Genomic DNA, 23628 nt, shown 5'->3' with positions numbered 1-23628 from the left:
TTAACATTGAAAATAACACAGATAATATCTAAGCTTAATAACACAATAATTATTATTACGAATCTACGCCGTTAAATAAAACTTTATAAATCGTTAACGTATAAAAACCGAAAATATAAAACCGTAACGAAAAGCACAGATTAGTAATTTATTACATTCTTATATCGTTTCTTATACGACAGGTGATTATTAACGAGTAGCTATTTAGAAGTGTCATTTTGATATAACGCAATGTAACTTACTTATAATACCTATTTAACAGGCTTTAAGAATTAAGTTTAAGTAGCTTTTAGAATATAATAACATGGATGTCGTGTGAAACTTATCTATTATGAAATATATGACAAAAAGATAAACGTATCTATTTAGAAGTTATGATTTGTCATTTGAATTAAAATTTTGTTTTGGGTATAATATTCATTTGAATTTTTTTCAGTAACCCTTACGAACATTTTACTACCTACATACTCAGATAAGGGTGAGTGATACTTCTCTCCTCTTTATGTAATTAGATGTCTTTTAACATTTTCTTGAAGTGAACGATTTTTAACCTGATATTTTTATTAGAAAATTTAATAAGTGGTCAGATAGGTACTAATCTCCATGTATTTTAATATTATGATCGTTATTTATTTAATAAATATAATTTAGCATTTTCAATTTTATAATATTTATTTACTTATAAAATTAAAATATTAAAAAAGAATGTATTTATTATATATTTATATACTATTCTGTCTAGGATGTACGAGAATACTACCACTGTGTTAGTATGCAGCTATATAGCAATATCTTTTTTACAGCAAAATAAATGTATTAACAATAAAACCTTTTTTCAAATTAAACTGATATAAAAGAATACGATTATGGTTTTGAAAACTTTATGTCACCGTCTCTGATAATTATTCGAAAATAGAACTTTACGAAAATATAAACAAATAACGAACTTAAAGCGTAATCTTACATTTTAAAATTTAGAATAGATACTGATAAGAAATTGTCTTACTTAAGTTTAAAAAACATCTATAGACAAAAAATATAAAATGATTATTTACCTTCATTTGCGTTACCATTGTTCCTCTCGCCTTTTGAGACATCAGAGAAAACATCGACCAAAACCGAAATAGACAAAACAAAATTAACAATAAACTAAAATTAAACACGTGAAATCGTCCTATCACAACGATTCTTTGGCATTATTACCTCACAATTCAGTCTTTACAGTCACAGAAACGAACTCACTCACAGAAAAAAATAAAACGTAAAGTATTGTCCAACACAAAACGGTGATAGTTCGTGGTGATCGCGATCGTGTTTGATATCGGAACGCGAGACACGTCCACCGATCGCGCGCGTTCGACACACAATGCTGCCAGATCGAAGCGCGTCGACAATACGCGCGCGCTACAATGACCGCCGCCCCGCGCCGCGCGACAAGGACGCACCGACCTAATGTCACTGCCCTACGAACAATGCCGTCCTTCCAGCACCTCACAGTGAAACTAAGAATCGAACCTCATCTCCTGATGATACCGTGGCAATCCGTAGGACATGAGGACATCCTCGAATCGGATAGGTGCCCATCTTCTATTTAGAACTGCGTTTAAAATCAATTGTCTATGCGGAATAACAGCACGGTATCTATACAAAAGCGTGAGGCCATCCTTCTCTAGCGGACGATATTGTGTGCGTATCGAGACGTTCTCTCTCGCTCGCCGGGCGTGCGGGTCGGCTAGGCGACGCTCCGTCCCGCTCTAGGCCCCGCCCCGTAAGCGTCTTTGAGTGTGCCGCGCGGTGCAGTGTGCGTGGCGCGGTGAACAGCCGAGCATTGTGGAAACGATTCGCACACCACAATGCGGCCCAGGTGGGAGTGCGCCCGATCTACGAGGGCGTTTAAAAAGTCGATACAATCGCTCTTACATTTGTATTTGTGAAGAAAATTTTCTTTATTTCGACAGTAGTTGTGAAACTGGGCGTGTTGGCATTGTGTGCGCGAGGCGTGGCCACAGGAAAACGTTCTATTGTGCGACCGCCGCGATTGTAGGATTGGCGCGATCTATTGTTGTTGCGACAACGGACTTTCCCATCGGAGCCGCTTCGCCGATGAAATACGATGCCACTGACGAATATTTTTAGCCACGGTCGCTTCCATACAATACATTTGCATATCATTCATAAAAAGTCGCGCATTATCCTCGGCTCTTTTAATGGAACCTGCGGATACACGTACGAACTGGTTTCAGATATTTTGACATGATACAGATCGCGGACAATAAAGTTATACTTTAGAATAATAATAACGTACCTACATTCTCACAGTACAGTCGTATTATATACTCTGGTTATATTTTATTGTCTGGCTGTATCCAAAATGTCTTAGAACTCGTACATGATGTGAAAAATATCTCTAATTAACATCGCGACCGGGCGGTAACCTCAAAATGTCAAATGGTTGTTGGTGACCAAAATAGAATTAATACGGTTTCAACTCGGCTGATACTACTGCCCTTAAAATAACGCGCTAAAACAATAATAGGATTAACTATAACAAGTATTTCGAAGAAAGGGTCACATGGCCTTATCTAATATTAGGAAACATTTATTTATCTATATTACAAAATATGAGTTAAGAAATAAAAAAAAATATGTAATTAGCGAAATCTCCGAAGATGAAATAATTCTTCGAAGATTTCATAACATTTAAGAAAACGCTTACAAAAAGTATCTGTAAATATCTGCAAATATCTGGTAGATATGTCAAAATGAGTAGCAAAGAGAGATATCTATACAGAGTAGATAGGTATATCGAGTTCTTATATGGTTCTTTTTACAAGTTTTCATGTTTCTGTAAGCGGACAATGTGACCCATATAGGGCGTAGCGCAGGCGTGGAGGAATGTATGTCTCGGGGTATCTCCCATCCCCAACGGGGGGTTATTATCTAAAAGGGGTGTGAGGCGCCCCCGGCTTTATTATACTGGTTCCAGCGAATTGCTTTTTGTTTGTGCACTGAATAGTGTATTTAGTAATGAAACTTTTTGATTTCGATCTCTCTATGTCTGGGTTACGTTAGCTTTAAATCGTGTTTTTACGACCTTCTCAATTTCGCTTCATATCATTGAATTAATCATTACTTACCTTATGAAATTATTCAGTAATCGATCGTGTCAAACTCGATTTAAAAATCGAACGTTAAATCTTAGAAATGCGATATTAATAAAAAAAAAACAATTATAATATAGGATTTACTCTGTAAAATAGCGTATCTATGGTCTTTTCATCATTTTGCTATCAGATACGGCATCGAGTGTTTTTGTTTTACAAAACATCTTTGAAGGTAGTCCCCCTACTCTTTGTCCTAGCGAAGATTATCGGACGCAGGGCTATTACTTGATTGGTTTCTGACGTTGTTTGTAATAAGTCTCGGAATTTCCCAACCGAGATAATGTTGAGATTTACTTTCCTTTGATACACTGTTGACGTTTCGAGAAGTTTATTGATATAATTATAAAGGTATTTGGGTGTACTTTGAAGCGATACTTCCTCCCTTTAACTAATTAATATCCACCCAAATGAATATTAGATATACATCACACTTATAATAATAATTCGAATCTGTTTGTACTCATACAAACTCCTGAAATGATTGTTATGAGGTAACCTAGGACCTAAAGTCTATCTTTAGATATGTCCATATGTTTGGTGATTATCCGACCACGATGCTACAATTTAATTTGATGGGTATCGATTGCTATGACAATTATTATACTAATTTAACTGGTACTGTTATGTAAATATGTCTAATTTTATGATGATAAATTTTCCGAAACGATCCATTTCGAACTCTATTAAGGATCCCATTTCCGTAATAATATATTTAACCCTTCGCCACCCTAACATTCACGGTGTCTCACAAACTTTGTAAGCAGTTCCAACTATACACTTGGATGATATAATTGTAAATACTAGGATTTTCTGTATTGGTTTTGTATATAAAATGATAGTTTTTGAATTGAGTTGTAAGGCAAAATCGTATGTTTGTATAAATAAAAGCTTATTTTTTGCCTACAATTAGCTTTTTTTTTTTTTTATATATTCGCCGGGAGGGCAAATGACTCTACTCCACCTGATGGTAAATGGTAGTAGAGTCCAAACGCGACGACGGCCAGTACAGACGGGAAAAACGTTCTGCACTAGCCGCCATCGCCTTGCCGGCCCGCAAGATGCCTCTTCACGCCTCGTTTGAAGGAACCCGGGTTGTAAGAGGAGGGGAACACGTGAGCTGGTAAGGAATTCCATTTTTTGGAAGTGCAAAGCTACAGTAAGAATCGTTTAGTTATAAGGACACGTAGGCTATACATATATTTATAAAAAGTACTTACCTACCTACTGAATGCGCATATAAAGAAATTTGTTTAATTTTTGCTCATATTAAGTGCAAATAAAATCTACCGTAGACACCTAAAGATCTACCAACATCGTTCAAAATAATTAAATCGACTTTTAACCCCTTCTACTATTCAACATTAGTCGTATCATTGGTAAAATTAAGTATCAACATAGAACGCAAGAAACAGTATTTTTAACTTATAAGGTTATAATTTTTAAAAGCAATACTAACAAGATAAAGATCGTCCGGGACTTAAATATAATAATCCCAAACCCACACCGCGTTTACGTTCTGGTAAAAATATTCCCGACTACGCAAACGGTCCATTTCTCGTTATCTTCATAAATCTTTCTCTCCCAATACTGCCCGGACCTAAATGACCGTTTCACTTAGTTTTTTAATGACGCTTTTAAGTAAAAAATAAGTGAAGTAAGTTTTTTTGATGACGCTTTTACGGGAAAATAACTAAATCGTCCCCATTTACGGCACTTAAGGTAATGTTTACATTTTTTAATGATTTCATCCTGTGTCCCCTTAATGTGTCCCAGCCTTTACGGTGATAACTTTACTTGGATTTATACGGTTTTACTTGTAAACGTTGTTTATTTAAGAACTGATTTCTCTCTTTCTGTTATCATTGATTTGGCATTTGAAAGAAAAAGATGCAACATTTTTTAACTAATCATCCTTAAACGACAGTTATAGGTAAATTCGTTAAAAAGTTTTTATATTGAATTGCATTCGTATTTTAAATAATAGAATTATTTTTAAACAAAGAATAATTCTTCGTAACTAATATTATCTGTGGATACCTATAAACGTACAATGTTACGCACACACGTGCGTTCAATGTGTTGTGTGTTAATTATGGAATTAGATATTCCATATTTGAATTCAAATCAATAAATTTAATTCCTATGATTATAATAGTTATTTACACTATTAAGATAATGTAATGTTGTAGGTTATATCACTTGTTGGTTATTTTTAAATCTGGCCGAAAATAGTTATGTTATTTTTTTTAAATGATGTTTGCATTGTTACAGGTTTGATGTGATAGGGGGAGAGTACAGTTGAGATTAAAACAAAAATTACTATGGCTCCAGTTGAGTTTTACGGATACAATTAAAATCCGTCATCGTCTGAATCATTCCATTTTACGCAGATAAGCTAGTACAGAGGTTTGCTGGGCGGTGTCTGGTTGCTGACAATAGGGCATTGTGTAGAGGGCGTGGTCCATTGTACCCCTCGACCAATCAGAGCGCTGTATTCAACAATAGCGCACCGAATTGGAATGCTGCGTCAACTCTATTGTCGGATTGGTGTGGTTACTGATTTCAAATTTAGAATTGTTTGGATTTTAATGGAATGCTTAGATATAATTATTCATTTTCCTTAATATTGGATCATTTTGATCTTACTTAAATATAGTATGCATACATTGCATTATAATATAATATATGAATAAATATAATGTTGGTATTTTTGGGAATATTTTAAGGGAGGCATTTTAGATGTATTAATATCAATTTATATGTGCGTATTATAATACATAATTAGGTATGATGTACTTACGTATGCAACAAAAATAAAACGTATTCAAGGCGAGGTGTTTATTGTTTAAAAGGTACTTAGGAGTTCCTAAGTACCTCTTAGCCAGTAGAGTATTAGTAGCGTGAATCTTAATGGAAGGTCTCGGGTTCGATTCGTGGCCTAACTGACATTTACAAGTGTTAAATTGTTTAAGCGTATGGTTGCTAGATACCTACCTATCTACCTGCTTTTAGAAATGTTACAGGTAGGTAACCTATACTATACCTAGGTACCTAGTTATATTTGACAAAAGTATTTTTCATATTAAATTTCTGAATCTTCATTTATACAAACCAACCTAAAAGAGACTACTAAACGATTGTTATTTTAGTTCAGGTTTAGATAACCTAGGTATATCGTAAATCAAAATGGCCGTGTCAAATCTAGAAAATGAATTTTTATGTTTTTCGATAACACGATATTACCGGATGGTCAAATATCGATATGTCGATACGCAGACCTAGTTACCAACTTCAATTTCAATGTACAAAATACTTACCTATTCCATTATACATAGGTAAATATATATATATAAAAAAGCCGAGATGGCCCTGTAGTAAGAACGCGTGAATCTTAACTGATGGTCGTGGGTTCAAACCCGGGCAAGCACCACTGAATTTTCATGTGCTTAATTTGTGATTATAATTCATCTCGTGCTTAACGGTGAAGGAAAACATCGTGAGGAAACCTGCATGTGTCTAATTTCACTGAAATTCTGCCACATGTGAATTCTACCAACCCGCATTGGAGCAGCGTGGTGGAATAAGCTCCAAACCTTCTCCTCAAAAAGAGGAGAGGAGGCCTTTAGCCCAGCAGTGGGACATTCACAGGCTGTTACGGAAATATATATACATAAAGAACACCCACTTACCTAATAGTTAGTATACCAACTTGATTATATTTCAGCAAGTAACTTAGTAACTTAGCTTATTGTAAGTTATCGTGAAGCTATTTATATTCAATATAAAATAACTAGTAAAATGAACTTAAAAGATACGGCCAGTGTTCAATGCTCTCGGTACAGTCGTGAATAAAAGTACCCAGTTACTTACCTAGGTACCTGTCTGAATCGAGTAGGTAGGTAGATACTAGATGAGTATAGGTACGACTGTTGTTTAACAATTAGGCATAATGTATTATCTATAGTAATATGTACATCTTATATATATATATATAAACCCATCAGTCACGGGCGATGATATAACATTTTAGTACAAATTTAAAATCTCCCGAAAATACAAACGAACTACGACATAACGAAAACAATTAAAAAAAAAATAACCACAAAAAATGTTTTCTAAATATTTGTTTAACTAAACACGTATAATTAATTTATTTACCTAAATAAGTGCCTACTTATCTTATTAATGCAAATGACGTTTTCAAATAACATTGAAATATTAAAACACTTCAGTATCGAAGTATACAGCGCTCATTACAGCGCATCTGAGACCGGATGTTGGGAACAGGTGTCGCTTACATGAATACCGACACCAAAACGAACCTTAATACAACGCAATAAGAGCTACAATTTTTACCGAGTTCCACATTTTGTCATACAAATATAGCTCTTATGTATGTGCAGTAAGGTATATTACGAATGAAGTAATTAGCGATATCTGATTTAAAGTGATGTTCAAATAGATGTACTTTGTTTCCGCAATTGACGGTGTTATCTTTTTAATTATGTCAAATTATTGGTTCCATATTTAAACTGGGCTGGCATTATTTTTTTTTTAAATAAATAATTATCGTATTGACAATCGACTGTTATGCCAAATTGTATTAGAATCGGTTAAGTCGTTCCAGTATTATTGTGTAACAAACATACAATATTGAAATATTTTCGGCAGGAAATATAATACTTAACTTTGGAATAGCTGGTCTAACGTTTCATCTCGTTATTTGTATTGTTTAGAGTTTATTCCACCACGCTGCTTGGATGCGGTTTGTTGGCTACACATGCTACAGATTTTACGTGTCAGACGAGAATCTGAGGTCATATTGGAAGATATTATAGTGCACTATAGTGGTCTATTGGATATAAGCCAGTGTAATTACAGGCACAAGGGACATAACATCTTAGTTCCTACGGTTGGTGGCGTATTGGCGATGTGAGGGTTACAATTTCTTAAATTGCCATTAGACCCTTTGCCTATCTATTTTAAATAAATAAAAAGATATTGGTTTACGAATGGGATGTTAATAGAGAACGTACTTATGTATCTCCTTTTAGTTCTGTAATTGGTAGCCATTTACTCATTTATCCATCTTAAGTATACAGTTATTTACAAATTAGTCCAGCGTTTTATATACCTAAATATATATATATATATATATGACGTAATCGTGTAGAATAGACACAGACAACTAAAATAAAGACCATTCCTAATAGCTACCACCCACATCGCGTTTCAACTACACAACTATTTATTACGTTGCTTTATATATTTTGCTACGTTTCAAACAAACGGGCACACACTCGTAGCTTAAACCCCCCACGGATATAAACCCCTCCACTAGCGTATAATGCACTATCAGGGGTCTTTCATAAATGGACAATGTGTAACAGTTTTCCGTAGCACAAGTTTTTATTTTCACTTAACAAGTACTTATGCCATTGATATAAGGTTGAATTTCATTTAGCACAATTGTAAGTGTAGTTTGTTTAAAGTTGGTGATGTAGATATGTGTACAGCCACCCTGTTACGACGACGCCCCCACCTGAACCCCCCAGCGTCTTGGAAATGCTTAGTTTCGCTTCTATAGACATTTTGTTTGTCCGTTATTCTTGGTTTGAGACTTGGGTTCGGAGATAGCTGTCTTTATAACGTCGTGGGACGTTCTACAAAGGATCTTTTGATGTTCTTAAATACGTAGGTTCATAAAGATACGTAAATTATTAAGAAATTATGAAAACATTGACAAAAATAAAGCTTTGATTGTAATATAGTCTATTTGAATGTTGATAACGGAGATGACAGAGTGGATGAAATACGTATCTTAAACGAGGATCGCTGGTTCAAATCCAAATGAACACAATAATGTGAGTACGAGCTTAATGATTTTGTTATTTGTTGTGTTCGGTTTTAAAGGAAAACATTGTCCGGAAAAAAACATGGCACTTTTGTTTCCACTAAGCAATAACCAAAAGTTTACTGGTGGTAGAGCTTTGTGCAAGCTCGTCTGGGTGGGTACCACCCACTCATCAGATATTCTACCGCAAAACAGCAGTACTTGCTATTGTTGTGTTCTGGTTTGAAGAGTGAGTGAGCCAGTGTAATTACAGGCACAAGGGACATAACATCTTAGTTAACAAGGTTGGTGTCACATTGGTGATTTAAGCGATGGTTAACATTTCTTACAATGCCAATGTCTCTGTGCGTTGAGACCACTTACCATCAGATGGCCCATATGCTCGTCCGCCTTCCTATTATATATAAAAAAAGTGTTTTGAAATAATATCCAGTTCTCCTTAAAAAGCGTTTACTCAGCAGTGAGATATATAGATATATTAATTAGTGAATTTTGTAATAAGCATGCTAGTTGGTCTTGTATGGTAATTAGAACTACGCTTTTCTATCATCTAATATTATATATTTTGTGTATTGTGTAAAATTACATGGAAAAACAAATTGTCGGACCTCATGATATATCGTTTTTGTTTTTATTATGAATTTGACGAGAACGAGTCGCGGGCTAAATATTGCTACTGTAAAACGTAATGTGAAAATTTTCCTTTGTCCAAACCTAATTAATAATATTTTTTTTTCTATAATAATCCTTAATGACATTCTACTATAAATCTTATTGAGATAGACCACCTTTGTACCTACATTTTAATTAGTTAATTTTATCCTTGTATTATCGTTTGTGTGCAATGAAACGATTTACAACAACAACAAAGACAACAATTGTGATTCGTACCTGTTCGCGGTAGAAGCTATTTATTTACAAAATGGCGGTAGTTTTCTCGTATACAAAATATAAGATGATTCAAAAGTGCTTGAAAGAGTCTATATGATTATTATAGTTTTCGCTCGCGGATTTTGTAGGGGAGGTGTTAGGTTAGGTTAGTCCCATATCCACACGGTAGCATGCGAAAGCAATCCCGTGGCGCTCCTCGTTAAGACGGAAAGGGTACCACTGGTTTTTTAATGGGTATTCCGATGTTCGGGACGCACTCGGGGCCTTGGACACCGGCGAGCCCCACATATCGTGGGGAAACGCGTAACGCGTTTTTCCGGCGTTAAAAAAAAAAAGGTTACTCCCATATGTACTTTTCTGTACATAATTTCTTAATTGAGTAGTTAAGATGTGAGTAACGATATATAAATAAACAAACAAACTCACTTTTCCATTTATAATATTAGTAAAAATTTTAATTTCGATTTCAAATATTGTAATTTTTACAAATACCAAACAAAATTTACCAATACAATTGCAAATGTGTTTTTTTACATCTTCTAATTAAACGAATCCCTCATTATAATATTATACCTTTGAATTTGAACCTAACGTCTTTTATTAGCATAATTATTGTAATCAAAATCGCGTATCAATAAATAAAGGTGAAGTTAAGACAATTTGTTATCAAATAATTATTGAGTTATGAATTTATTAAAAACTACTTAAAAATGATAAAATACCTTAATACAAAACACACACAGACACACATATACTAATACACATATAAAATAGAACAGAATCGATTTTTAAATCTCTTCAATTCATTTTAATTATAAAATAGATACCTACGCACTAACAAATATGAATCACACACACAAACACATATATACATATACATATACACGTATTAAATAGAACGGATTCGATTTTTAAAACCTATTCAATTCTTTTTAATAATAAATAGCATACTAACAAATTTAAATGACACATACATACGTATGAAGTATAAACAATATATGTGTCTATAGATTAGATTTTTCCACTCACACTTGGAGAAAAAAAAAGGACAGAAATAACAGCACATAGACAGGGGGAGACAAGGAACCAAAAAGTAAAAAGTTGAGGGATGAGCAGTCCGCCTTTGTGTTACACCCCCGGAGAGTGTGCAAAAACATTTTACAAACATTTTTTTTAAATAATTACACGTGCAAAAGTTATCTAATTTTTATACAGGAAGGTCGCAAATTCTTTCGTGTACTTTATAAAGATTGTAGTCGTTGTTTTCTCTATTCTAGATAAGAAAAGTCTGTGATGCTTCCAAGGATTTGAACCAGCAATCTATAATTAGAATCGTGTTTGAGTAACTGGGCTGGGTAACTGGCTCTTGGGTAATACAACCAATACAAATATTTGCTCCGTTCCATAAAAGTAAGAAGATCCGAAATGGCCCAGTGGTTAGACGCGTGAATTTTAACCGATGATCACGGGTTCAAACAAGCGTCCTGCAAACTTCAATGTGTAATTTCACTTAAGTTCTGCCACATGTCCACATCCACCAACCCGCATTAGAGCAGCTTGATGGAATAAGCTCCAAGCCTCGTCCTCAAAATGAGAATTCCACAGGCTTACACTTACTGTTAGTTTATAAAAATGAAAAATCAGAAGTGTATACCTAAATGACTATAAATCTATTAGCTAACCAAACGTTTTAAAAAACAGAGATTTATACAACAATTAAATTGTTTTATGGCGTGTTTTTATAAATTGGCCTTTCATATAATATATCAAACGAAAAAAAGACTTAGAACCATTAAGAAACAATTTACGTAATGGCGTAGGATTTTTTAATATTTACTGTAGGAAATACGTTATAGAAAATGTTTTTTCTTTTAAATATTAAAGCTATGTAATGATATCCTTCGAATTCAACAACGGTGGTCTTAAAGGAGATTTGCCGATTGTGCAGGACACAAGCACGGGGCAAAATAATAATAAAAATTTAATAATACATATTTTCTTTAAATTAAAACTAGTATTCGCCCGCGGCTTCGTCTACCTTTGGGGCAGATGTTAGGTATTAAATAAAAGTATTGCCGCGTAGAAAGATATTGTCGTTTACATATATACAGTAACAGCCTGTTAATGTCCCACTGCTGGGCTAAGGCCTCCTCTCCCTTTTGAGGAGAAGGTTGTGGAGCTTATTCCACCACACTGCTCCAATGCGGGTTGGTAGAATACACATGTGGCAGAATTTCAATGAAATTAGACACATGCAGGTTTCCTCACGATGTTTTCCTTCACCGTTAAGCACGAGATGAATTATAATCACAAATTAAGCACATGAAAATACAGTGGTGCTTGCCCGGGTTTGAACCCACGATCATCGGATAAGATTCACGCGTTCTAACCACTGGGCCATCTCGGCTTTTACATATGGCTTTTACATAGGCGTTTACATATACATATATAATATTAAACTAAATAGTAGGTTAAATTGATTAATTTATTTTGCTATCTCTACTTCTGGTTCGCAAAGCCCGGGGAGGCGAAATTAAGAGACACTTTGTGCTGGTTCATAAAGGAATGTACGGCTACTGAATATATTTAACAGTATTTTTAAAGATATTTTACATTCACAGTTAGTTAGTATGAAAAAATTATAAAGATCATTGTTAGCTTCGATAGCTGCTTTTGTGGTGGTAAAAATAACGAAGACTTTGGTAATTGAATACTTGTATTAATGATAAATAATTATAAGATGAAGAACTGATGTGTGTCGCGCATGCGAGTCGAGACGACCAGTGAAGTTAAGTTGGTAGGCGCGTCCCCGCACCCCGCGATGATAGATAGTGAAGCGCCGCAACAATCATTTAATACTGGTTATTAAAGTCGTATGTATTGTCGATCTGGCTTAAGTTGACTTGATGAATGTGACTGTTATCCCGAAATAAAAAAAATAGCGTTAATGTTCTAGGTATGATTTTCATCAACCCAACTCGGGTGTTGAACCCGTGACCTCATGATATAGCAGCACTATAATCTGGACACTAGACTAACGAGTCAATAGTTACTAAAGCTAAATTTATTCATTTCAATAAAACTTCTTATAAATAATTATAATCGCAATTAAAATGTAAGCTGTATATTGTATTAGCATTTAATATATTCAACTAGATCGAATGATTTGTCGCACGCACCTTCGCCGTACTTATGAATGAAACAGCCGTTCAGGGCTATTTCAGCGCGTGCGCAGGTCAGAAATAACACGCATAAGGGCATGCCACGATATCTGAACATGTAGTTTACTTCTATGTATATTTGTCATTTATACGAATGTGTGTTCAATGTGTGTTATATAATTATTATTTATTATTACATTTAGAACACTTGAATTTTAACCGAAGGTTGCGGGTTCAAACCCAGGCAAGCACTATTGAATTTTCATATACTTAGTGTCATGAGGTGAAGAATAAGTATCGTGAGGAAGCTTCCGTTTTGGAGCAGTAAAGTGGAATTTGCTGCAAACCTTCTTAAAAGGAAAGGATATTAAGCTCAGCAGTGGGAACTATATAAACTCATGCTTTTTTTTCTTTTGAAGCAAATATAACAGTAGATAAATATTATTATAATATTTGTTTTACTCAGTGGTGATATTTAGGAAAGTAACAAGTTTTATTAATCTGGACTAAAGAATTTATGCTTTTCTCCCAACCGAAGTAGGGATGTAGGACTCGCCGGCACCTAGAACGTCTAGTGCACCCTCCACCAGGATACTTCTTGGTTTGTTACGGGATCGTTTGCACATACCACCGTGACACTCCGAAAAAGAAAACCACCTAGTCAACTATTTAAAATCAATTTGCATTCATTTTCTCAAGGAACACACACTTACCTGTAAAACAAATGCGTGACTTAACTCGCTATAAAACGCTTATTACCCCATAGAGGTTTTAATACAGATAAAATTATGGCCATTCTAAAGCGAAATCAGTTATTCATAATTGATGGCAAAATTCATTCATAATACCAGAACTGAACAGAATTATAATAAATTAATATAAAAAAGACATAACTATGTAATTCCCAGTTAATAAATATAGATTCTAAATACATAAGCCGTTAGTATAATATTCGGTCGTTACGTGCCCCTACAACCAGGTTAATTGGCAATAAATTATAATAATTCGTATCTTTGCAGCCCACTGCCGTCTTAATGTGAATTGATCGACTGAGTTTATAAAATGTCGTGTATTTTAAGGTTTTTGCGCTAAAAAGATTTGATTAAAAAATAAAATAAAATAATGTCCATTTGAAAAACCAAGATGGCTCATTGGATAAAACATATTGATTGCAAATATAGCAGATTCGATGTGAGTAAGCGTCACTGAGTTTCATGTGCTTAAATTTCGCATTAGAGCAGTATGGAGATCTTTGTCAATTAGTAAAACATTTAACTATGGGCCGTTACTTTAAATTTAATATTGACTATTTCACTGTATTCTTCTCAAATTAAAAGTAAATTCAAGAAAAATAAAAATATATTTAAAATAATAAAAGAGTAACCAATATTATTTAATTATCATAAAATAATTTCAATTGCAAAAAGTCTCCACGGCGGGGAATCGAACCCCGGTCTCCCGCGTGACAGGCGGGGATACTGACCACTATACTACCGAGGATGATGTATATTCGTTCGAAATAGCTGTACTATTATTGCTGGTTATTCTATCGTCAAGCAAAAAAACTTATTGTGTAGTATTGTTGTGTATCGGTTCGAGAGTGTGTACAGGCATAAGGGAGATAACATCCTAGCCTCCAAGATGGCGCATTGGCGATTGACGATTGGTGAGGGTTATTAATATTTCTTACTATGCTAATGTCTATGGGCATGGTGACCATTTACCATCAGGTGCCTCTTGCCAGTCTCCCTACATAATACAATAAAAAAATACTTACCAATAATTAATTATCTAATTATATAAAGTTTTATAAGAGAAGTATAAAAAAAATAAGTAATGCATGTTTATATGTCTGTTTGAGACTAATTTTTGACATCATTCTCATCATTTTTTCTCATCGTCATTCTCATCATCATTCATCTATAAGAGTTGGCATATAGTGTAGTGCACTTTTTAATGGAGGTTTTAATACTGTTTAATTTGTTGTGTCACCACTAGATGGCGCTGCAGAATATCAGCTTCTTTGCTATTCAATGCTGCTATTCTGACGAGCCGGTTGGCGTGGTTGGTAGATAATTGCCTTTCACGCAGAAGGTTGTGAGTTCGATTCCCACCCAAGACAGATATTTGTGTGCATGAGAATTCCTGTTGTCCTGAGTCTTTGTGTAATTACATATATAAGTATGTATTTACAAAATAAAAAGTAGTATATGTAGTATATCAGTTGTTTGGTTTCCATAGTACAAGCTCTGCTTAATTTGGGATCAGATGGCCGTGTGTGAATAATGTTCCAGGATATTATTATTATTCAAACAATCCGAAATGATAGTTAGTATACCTGTATACGCAGGTTACATATTATGATAGTTACAATATATCTTACGAGTACTTGAAAGAGACCGACACTAATTATTTTTACAATTCAAATCAACACAAATTATTATTGAAACTTTATGAAAATCATATTCTACCGCTAAACAGCAATTCTTAGTATTGTTGCGTTTGAATGTTTAAAAAAAAAACTAAAAAAAAATCTGTGGTGTTTTCCTGCTATCGGTTCTTCTATCTCATGTCTTCATTTTGGTTCATTATATTAATAGTCACTATTTAATATTCACTGAGTAATGGTAGGTTTAATTTAATATTAAATCAAGCATCATAATATCTAATTTTGTTTTAAAACATTTCTTACAATGCCAATGTCTATGGGCATTGGTGACCACTTAGCATCAGGTGGCCCATATGCTCGTCCGCCTTCCTATTCTATAACAAAAAATAAAATAAAAAAAGTGAGTTTATATTCTTACTCTTTCACGTCTTAAATATTCAACCGCTCATCATGAAATTTTGCAAACACGTTAGAAAAGGATAGCGTATAATGTATCTCCCGTTAAACTCGGGGAGAACGTTTTTAACAATGTGCGAAATAATTATTTTAATATGAAACCTGAATTATATTGTATGAAGTCCAAGCTGGTTAATAATAATGCATAATATAACATTGAAGAACGAAATCAAAGACAGTTGACTAAAAAAACATTTAACCAACTCAATACGTAAGATGGAATAATTCTTATCGTCGATCCTTGCATATTAATGTCTTCATTATAATTAATATCCCTCAGAGCACAGTAAGATCAGACACTGACATTGGCATCCGTTTTATGTCTGACTTATAGCGAACAAAGTCAATTGTCTCGGCTAAATCTGCTTTTGAAATAAGGCAAAAAAGTTGTGTCGAGTCGATGTGTGAGAAGCGAAGCGAATAATATCGTGAGATATATGAATTAGATTAGCATATTTTTAAATATAAGTTTTTGTTGTATATTTTTTAGTCAATATACAAATTTGTTTTTTTTTTTATGTATAATGTTCGTAACTTATTTTCCAGGTCGGTATCACTGCGGTGAGCAAGAGTAATTTCAGCATAATGGAGATAGCCTATAGAATATTAAAGACCCAGATTTTTGGAGCACACAGTTCTTGTTTAGAAGAAGTGAAGAAGATGAAGATTTAGATGAAATCAATCAAAAATCAAAACATACTTGAATTTAACATTTACTTTGACATAGTTATTTCCCAGAATATATTTAGTGTAATACAATACTATATATATAATAAATAGCCTTTATCATCATAGCCATTATTATCATTAGTCTTGTAGCTTAAATCTCTTATCCTTAATGATATATAATAAAATCATTTTGCACAAACAATTTAACGTTATAACAATATTAACGAGGATTTAAATTATGGGGACTACACCTTCAGTAAATATATTATCGCTGTCGCTTAGCTGAACAAGTGAAGCTGTAACTTAATCAAGTACTAAAACAGGGTTAAGTTCAAGGTAAGACAAGTGAGTCTTAGCTTACATGTGACACTCCAAGTTTTATTCCTGTTTCCTTTTATCCCTTTGTCACGAGTGGGGAGTGATTACTGTCGTGTCCGAACAAACGAATAAACATGCATGCAATAAGCTATACCTATGTTACGCAGTTGGTTATTGGCAACATCATCTAAAAAATAAAAAAGTTAGTCTCCTTTTGACAGCAAGATTTGGAATTTCTTCCACGCTGCTCCAATGTGGGTTGGTGGATACACATTCTAACTGATTTAAAAAAATGTAAAGATGGGAAGCGATATCCTTCAGCTACTCGTAGAAGGTGTTAAAGGAAATGGGCTCATAACTGAAATTGTTTACAATTTCACCGAATTAATTTAATATGCATTTATTAACCAATTACATAAAACAAAATATTTATAATAAAAACGAATTAAAATTAAAAAAAAATAGATAAACATGGTTTTATTTGACTCCTCTATAGTCTATCGAACATGTGATCTCGGACGCTCTAAAAGAACACGGTTATTACAAAAACAACATTATAGGGATCCTAGTTAACCAGACGAAATGAGCCAATACAATATATGAATAATAAAAATATGAATATTTAGAATATGATATCGGTAACCAATTGCGTAAGAGATACAACAGTGCACTGGTGTTTACAAGAACAGGTGCTCATTCATAACACAATAAGACGATCCACGAGAGACGACAAAGAGAAAGCTCAGAGTAACACTGCATCCAAATACGGGACTGCTTCTGATAATTGGCAATGTTGTTTCTTCACGGAATAATTCAATTTGTTGACCTCATCAAGAGTCTGATCCCAGGACTTTGGGTTTTTTTTTTGTTTATTTTATTAGGTCTGGTAAATAGTTTCTTATAGATATTAGCGTTATAAGGAATATTAACCGTTTCTTACATAGCCAATGCGCTACCGACTTTCAGAACGAAGATGTTATGTCCCTTGTGCTATAGTTACACTGACTTACCCTTCAAACCAAAAAACATCGTTATTAAGTATTAGCTTGGCGGTAGAATATATGATAATTGGGTGGTACCTACCCCTACGGGCTTGTACAAATCCCCACCATCAAGCAATCTTTAGTCGTAAAAGCTAAACCAACAAAGCAGCGTATTTTATCTGGTGGTAGGGCTTTGTGCAAGCTCGTCTGGGTAGGTACCACCCACTCATCAGATATTCTACCGCAAAACAGCAATACTTGATATTGTTGTGTTCCGGTTTGACGGGTGAGTGAGCTAGTGTAATTACAGGCACAAGGGACATAAAATCTTAGTTCCCAAGGTTGGTGGCGCATTGGATATGTAAGCGATGGTTGACATTTCTTACAATGTCAATGTCTAAGAGCGTTGGTGACCACTTACCATCAGGTGGCCCATATGCTCGTCCGCCTTCCTATTCTATAAAAAAAAAAGACTGCCAAATTTATTAATTTGAACCATTAATCTGCTCAGTTCAGTCTTGATCAAATTAGTTTGGCCTGAAATTGGTTTTGTCCAGTGAAATATATTCAAAATAATTATTTATTTATACAGTTACAATTAACGCAACTAACCTTTGCAACCTGCAAGAAACAGTCAAGTATAATTCAAACTGAACGCGGGTAAACCGAAGTACAGCTAGCACAAAAATAATTATAGTGTTTTTATTCAATTAGCAACTCATACTACCAATTAACGCCATCTGACAGCCTTAAGGTATATTTAATTACTATATAACGACAGTATTGACATATGTGTGAGATATATTATGTTTAGTTAATATATTATTTTATTATATAATATTATTAGTATTACAAATTAGTAATTATTTTTGTTGTCTGTACTTGCGAGATGATTTCTGTTATAATGCCACTAACGTGCAGTAGATAGCGCGCAATTCGTAAGGTAAATATTTTTTTTTTTACTCGACTAAGGCATGTGAATGGCATGACTGAGGCTGAACGTGATGGAAGCGCTTTCTAGAGCTGGAAGCGAATTCTAGCAGTGAAGTTCCCCAACATAGGTGCCGTATAAGGGGAGAAGAATGTAAATACAGATACCACAATATATATGATATTTATCATTATAATATACCCATATACGAAAAAAATTGCTAAAAATTGGTAAATCTAGCAATTGAATTAAAAAAATATATCTTACTCCCTTCGATTACGAAGTCAAGGCTATACAAGTATTTTTCATCTGCTTGTATATACTACAATTATAGAATAAACGCTTTGTAGTCCGGTTGCTTTGTAGATTCACTAGAAGCTTTTTAATAATTATATTGTATGTTAATAATGTTCTTTTTTAATTTGAAAGTTTTCAAAATAATCCGAATTAAATTCATTTTTAATTTTAATATCTAATTATGATTATTATAGAAAAGTGATACTGAGGGTAAAAGATCGAAGGAGAATCGTTCATTTTAAAATTTTAACGCAATGCGTTCAATAAGGTCAAAAAAATAAAAATACAGATGTTGAAATGAACAGACTAGTTAATTGCAAATCCGATGCAAAGTTTATTAGACGCTCATTATTTATAAATTAAATATAATAAAATCTAATACGGTAAAAGCACTACGAATTCTGATTTAAGGTGATTTTATTTCGCTAATATATCAATCACTAGTCTATTATAAGGGCGTAGAGCTGCGCGCGCGCAAGTGCCATGGTTTCCGCTTATTATTGCGAGAGTCACGGAACGCACAGTAATGCTTTGTTTGAAGTCACTATTTAATATTCACTGAGTAATGGTAGGTTTAATTTATTATTAAATCAAACATCATAATATCTAATTTTGTTTTAAAATATTGCTAGGTACCACCCACATCAGATATTCTACAGCTAAATAGCATTACTTAGTATTGTTGCTTTCCGGTTTGAAGGGAGCCAGTGTAACAGGCACAAAGGACAAAATATCTTTGTTCCCAAGGCTGGTGGCGCATTGCCGGTGTAATCAATGGTTAATATTTCTTACAGCACCAATGTCTATGGGTGTTGGTGACCATCAGGTTAGATTGCTATAAAAAAAAGATTTGCAAATTTTAGTTTTGTTCATGTCTTTTATCGAATAATTCTCGATAATGTTTAGGAAAGCTATATAATCTAAATTGCTGCATTATGGATTGGAGCGGACACGTCAAAATTATGTCATCGATAATTTTCGAAACGTGTCGAGTGCTTTTCGACAAAAAAAGGCGACTGAAACCGGAACATTGAATAATAAAGATATTATAAACACAGATGACACTGTTATTGATAGTAATTTACAATTCTAATGTTTATTGAAATTATATTACGATATTTTTTTCCTACCTTCAAATTTATTGCAAACTTGCCTTCATAATGCCATCGTTAATTCTTGCGAAAAAAATCCAAACATTTGCTTTATCAATTTATTGTATTAACAAAACAATCTTATGTTATTTATTAAATAAATAATATATTTCGTACTATATGAAATATAACTATATCTATTGGCATTTATAAAATAGTTACTTATTGTCTCTTAGCATAATTAACTTAGCTTTGCATTTATTATATGTGATCATGAAACATTAATTTATCAATTATTACTAACTAATATTTTAAATATGAAATTCAAATGAGATTCTTTTAATTATAAGATATACTAACTATATAGATGTTTTAATAGTTAATTAAGTATATGAAAATTTAGAAGCGCTTGCCTGTCCTTGAAACCGTCATCGAATAAAATTCACTCATCACAATTACTAAAAGTCATTTCTGCTCCTTCATTAATATATATATTATTGAAAATACTATAATTCATAGCTTTTTTATATGAATTAGTAGAATTTAAGCAACGACCAATACACTTGAAGCGAACTACAGTATTATCGATGCATAAAGTGGTTATGAATTATTGTGATCTATTTTAGAATTGCTCTTAAGAATGGACTCGGTTTAGTCCATTTGTGTTCGACCGGTTTTGTTACAGCCGTTCAGCTAATATAGGAAGACGGGATTAAGCAGACAGACGTCTTACATGTGTGACTTGCTTTGTGTGTGAATCTTATTAGGCATATTCGAAAGAGAACTGCGTCCGGTGAAGTTGCTTATTATCGCAAATATTAACTACAATATCTTATATATAAATTGATGTAGAAATTTCATGTCTGACCGATTATCATGTAAGTTGACAAATTCGTAATTTTTCGTGGGAAAGTTTTTTTTTATTATGTAAAAGAGGTCTGACAAATAGGCCACCTGATTGTTGGTAGTCACCACCACCCATCGACATATTGACCATCCCTTACATGGTCCATGTGCTTGATCTTTGGATCAAAGTTTGATGGTCTATCCTTACAGCAGCTCTAAGACCAAAACATCGTATATCAGAAATTGTTTTCAGTAATGTCACTTCTATGCTTGTGCAATTGGAATAACATACAAAATAAATTACGTAAAAAAAGATTTTTTTTTAATAAACTCGGGGACAAATTCTCCTAACAAATTGTTACTTTATCGCAATCGAATCGAAACGTAATCGTTGCCGTTTTACCGTTTTCCTATTCTACTATTCCATTATCACAGTGATTCAGTTGTGGTTCGGTCGAAGTTGGATCGGAATAGAATCGAGAACGTATCGTAACCGTTATAAATTAGTAGAAAATTCCCCAAATTACGATTCAACTGAGGTTTATTTTTGTGAGGAATTGAATTAAATTAGCAGGATTCTCTCCTAATTCTTTAACGAGAAAACAATTATCCATCAAACGACCTTTGATAACAATAACATATTACTACAAATTGCAAATTCATAACGCTCGTCTCTCATTATTTAAAAATAATACATTGCTCTAAATGACAAGTTATTTTAAGCGACGAATATGGGATAACGTTAAGATCAAACATACGTAAATAAATAATAAAAAATAAACCATTTAAAACTGTAGACAGTTTACCTCGTTTGCGCATTAACACCTAATTAATTCACCTTTCACAATTAAATTTTTCACCGTCACTTATTTCTTTCAAACAATATATTTCTTAAGAGCTAGTGACGGATGTTTTGGCGCAAAATATCCGAATTTCCGGCGCAATCCACGCGTACAATCACCGCGTCCGGTGCGCGGGCGTCTTTTTACGTCTTTTGTCATTCTCGACCTGTTGCTGTTAAATATTGCTATTTTCATATTTTTTATTGCATATTGTTCGTATAATTTATATTTAAAAAAAAAAAAAAACTAGCAATGCAAACAGCATTAAACAATTAATATTATTTAATTTTGATTCACAAATTATGAGTCGAGCTTGACTTAAACTTGGTACAACAAATATAAAATTGGCTTTGATCAAGTCGGCTATTTTAGTTTGCTATGTGACTCTTTAATAGTTGAGCTATAGTCAAGCAGTTCAAAATCTTCTTTAGAGGAGAGAGACCTTTGCTCAGCAGTGTAAAAAAAGATGTAAACGACTAACCTTTCACTATTGTTTTAAGTCGAGATGGCCTGTGGTTAGAACGCGTGAATCTTAACCGATGATCGTGGGTTCAAACCCGGGCAAGCACCACTGAATTTTCATGTGCTTTTTTTGTGTTTATAATTCATCTCGTGCTTGACGGTGAAGGAAAACATCGTGAGGAAACCTGCATGTGTCTGATTTCATTGAAATTCTGCCACATGTGTATTCACCAACCCACATTGGAGCAGCGTGGTGGAATAAGTTCCAAACCTTCTTCTCAAAAGGGAGAGGAGGCCTTAGCCCAGCAGTGGGACATTAACAGGCTGTTACTGTACGGTAATTATTTTAACATCTCAATTTTAAACTTCAGTGTTCTAAACTATTGACACCATTTATTCTACATATTACCTAATTAAATTAATCAAAAATATTTTATTAAATACTAAAAATGACACTATTTCAATAAAATCGTAGCGTTTAATTCAAATTGGGTTTAAATAGTGACGTCGTGAATCAGCAACTTGTTGATATCAATTGAACAAGCTATCAGAAGCAAGATAAATGTTTGTTCGCCGCCCCTATTATTACAGGGTGGCATTGTTGACAGGGCGCGACAACACGTTACTGACAAACGTAAAACTAAATATAATAAATTACATTTGATGTAAACGTAGTGAAATTATTATTTAATTTTATCTAAATGATAATTTATTTGTTAATTATAAATAAATTAATATCATAGTATTATATAATTACCCTGTAACACTTTTAATATATATTTTATTTTTATGTAAACAAATATTATCATCATTTGCAGCTGTGCAGCTTTATATATGCTCATCGGGTACGTAGGTAGCTTGCACTCATTATTCTACCGCGAAACAGCAATAAATGATCATTTATATTGCTGTGTTCCGGAAAGTCAGCCAGTCTATTACAGGCTCAAGGGACATAACATCTTAGTTTTTATTGTAGGCATTCGTGATGAATGAAATAAAATGTCTATGGGCCGTGGTGACCCCATCATGTAGCCCATTTGCCCATCTATCTTTTTTGACAAAAATATAACTAAGCCATAAAATTTGTCTAGTCATATGCATATTAGCAACATAATTAGAATGAAAACTTTTATGATTAAGAAGTTATAAAGTTATATAATATGACGTCATGAGCCAGCCCTATCCAAACAAAAGGGTGAGGTTCGAAGTGGAACACTTGTTGCTCCCCTAACAATGAGTTTATTTCAATTTAATGGCACCCCTCACGAAGCGTG

General features: G+C 33.7%; 1 protein-coding gene and 1 non-coding gene across 4 annotated transcripts in view; both read right to left on the bottom strand.

Moving 5' to 3' along the window:
- Window positions 1–23628, bottom strand: part of LOC126776810 (transcription factor Sox-6) — a 488433-nt gene that overhangs the window by 313403 nt on the left and 151402 nt on the right. For 2 of the 3 annotated variants that reach the window (XR_007669982.1, XM_050499606.1), the window contains exon 1: window positions 1056–1353. The exons of the other annotated variant lie outside the window; for it this stretch is intronic. The gene's annotated coding sequence lies outside the window, so the exon portion shown is untranslated. Of the gene's footprint in view, window positions 1–1055; window positions 1354–23628 lie in introns of those variants that run through there. 3 annotated transcript variants of the gene reach the window in all.
- On the bottom strand, window positions 14499–14570 carry Trnad-guc (transfer RNA aspartic acid (anticodon GUC)). The gene has a single exon. It is a non-coding gene; the product is annotated as a tRNA-Asp (tRNA).

Source organism: Nymphalis io, chromosome 21 (genome assembly GCF_905147045.1).
Source record: "Nymphalis io chromosome 21, ilAglIoxx1.1, whole genome shotgun sequence".
In the NCBI taxonomy this organism is placed as follows: domain Eukaryota; kingdom Metazoa; phylum Arthropoda; class Insecta; order Lepidoptera; family Nymphalidae; genus Nymphalis; species Nymphalis io.
Note: the sequence above shows the minus strand (reverse complement) of the source record. Positions and strands in the feature narration are given on the sequence as shown.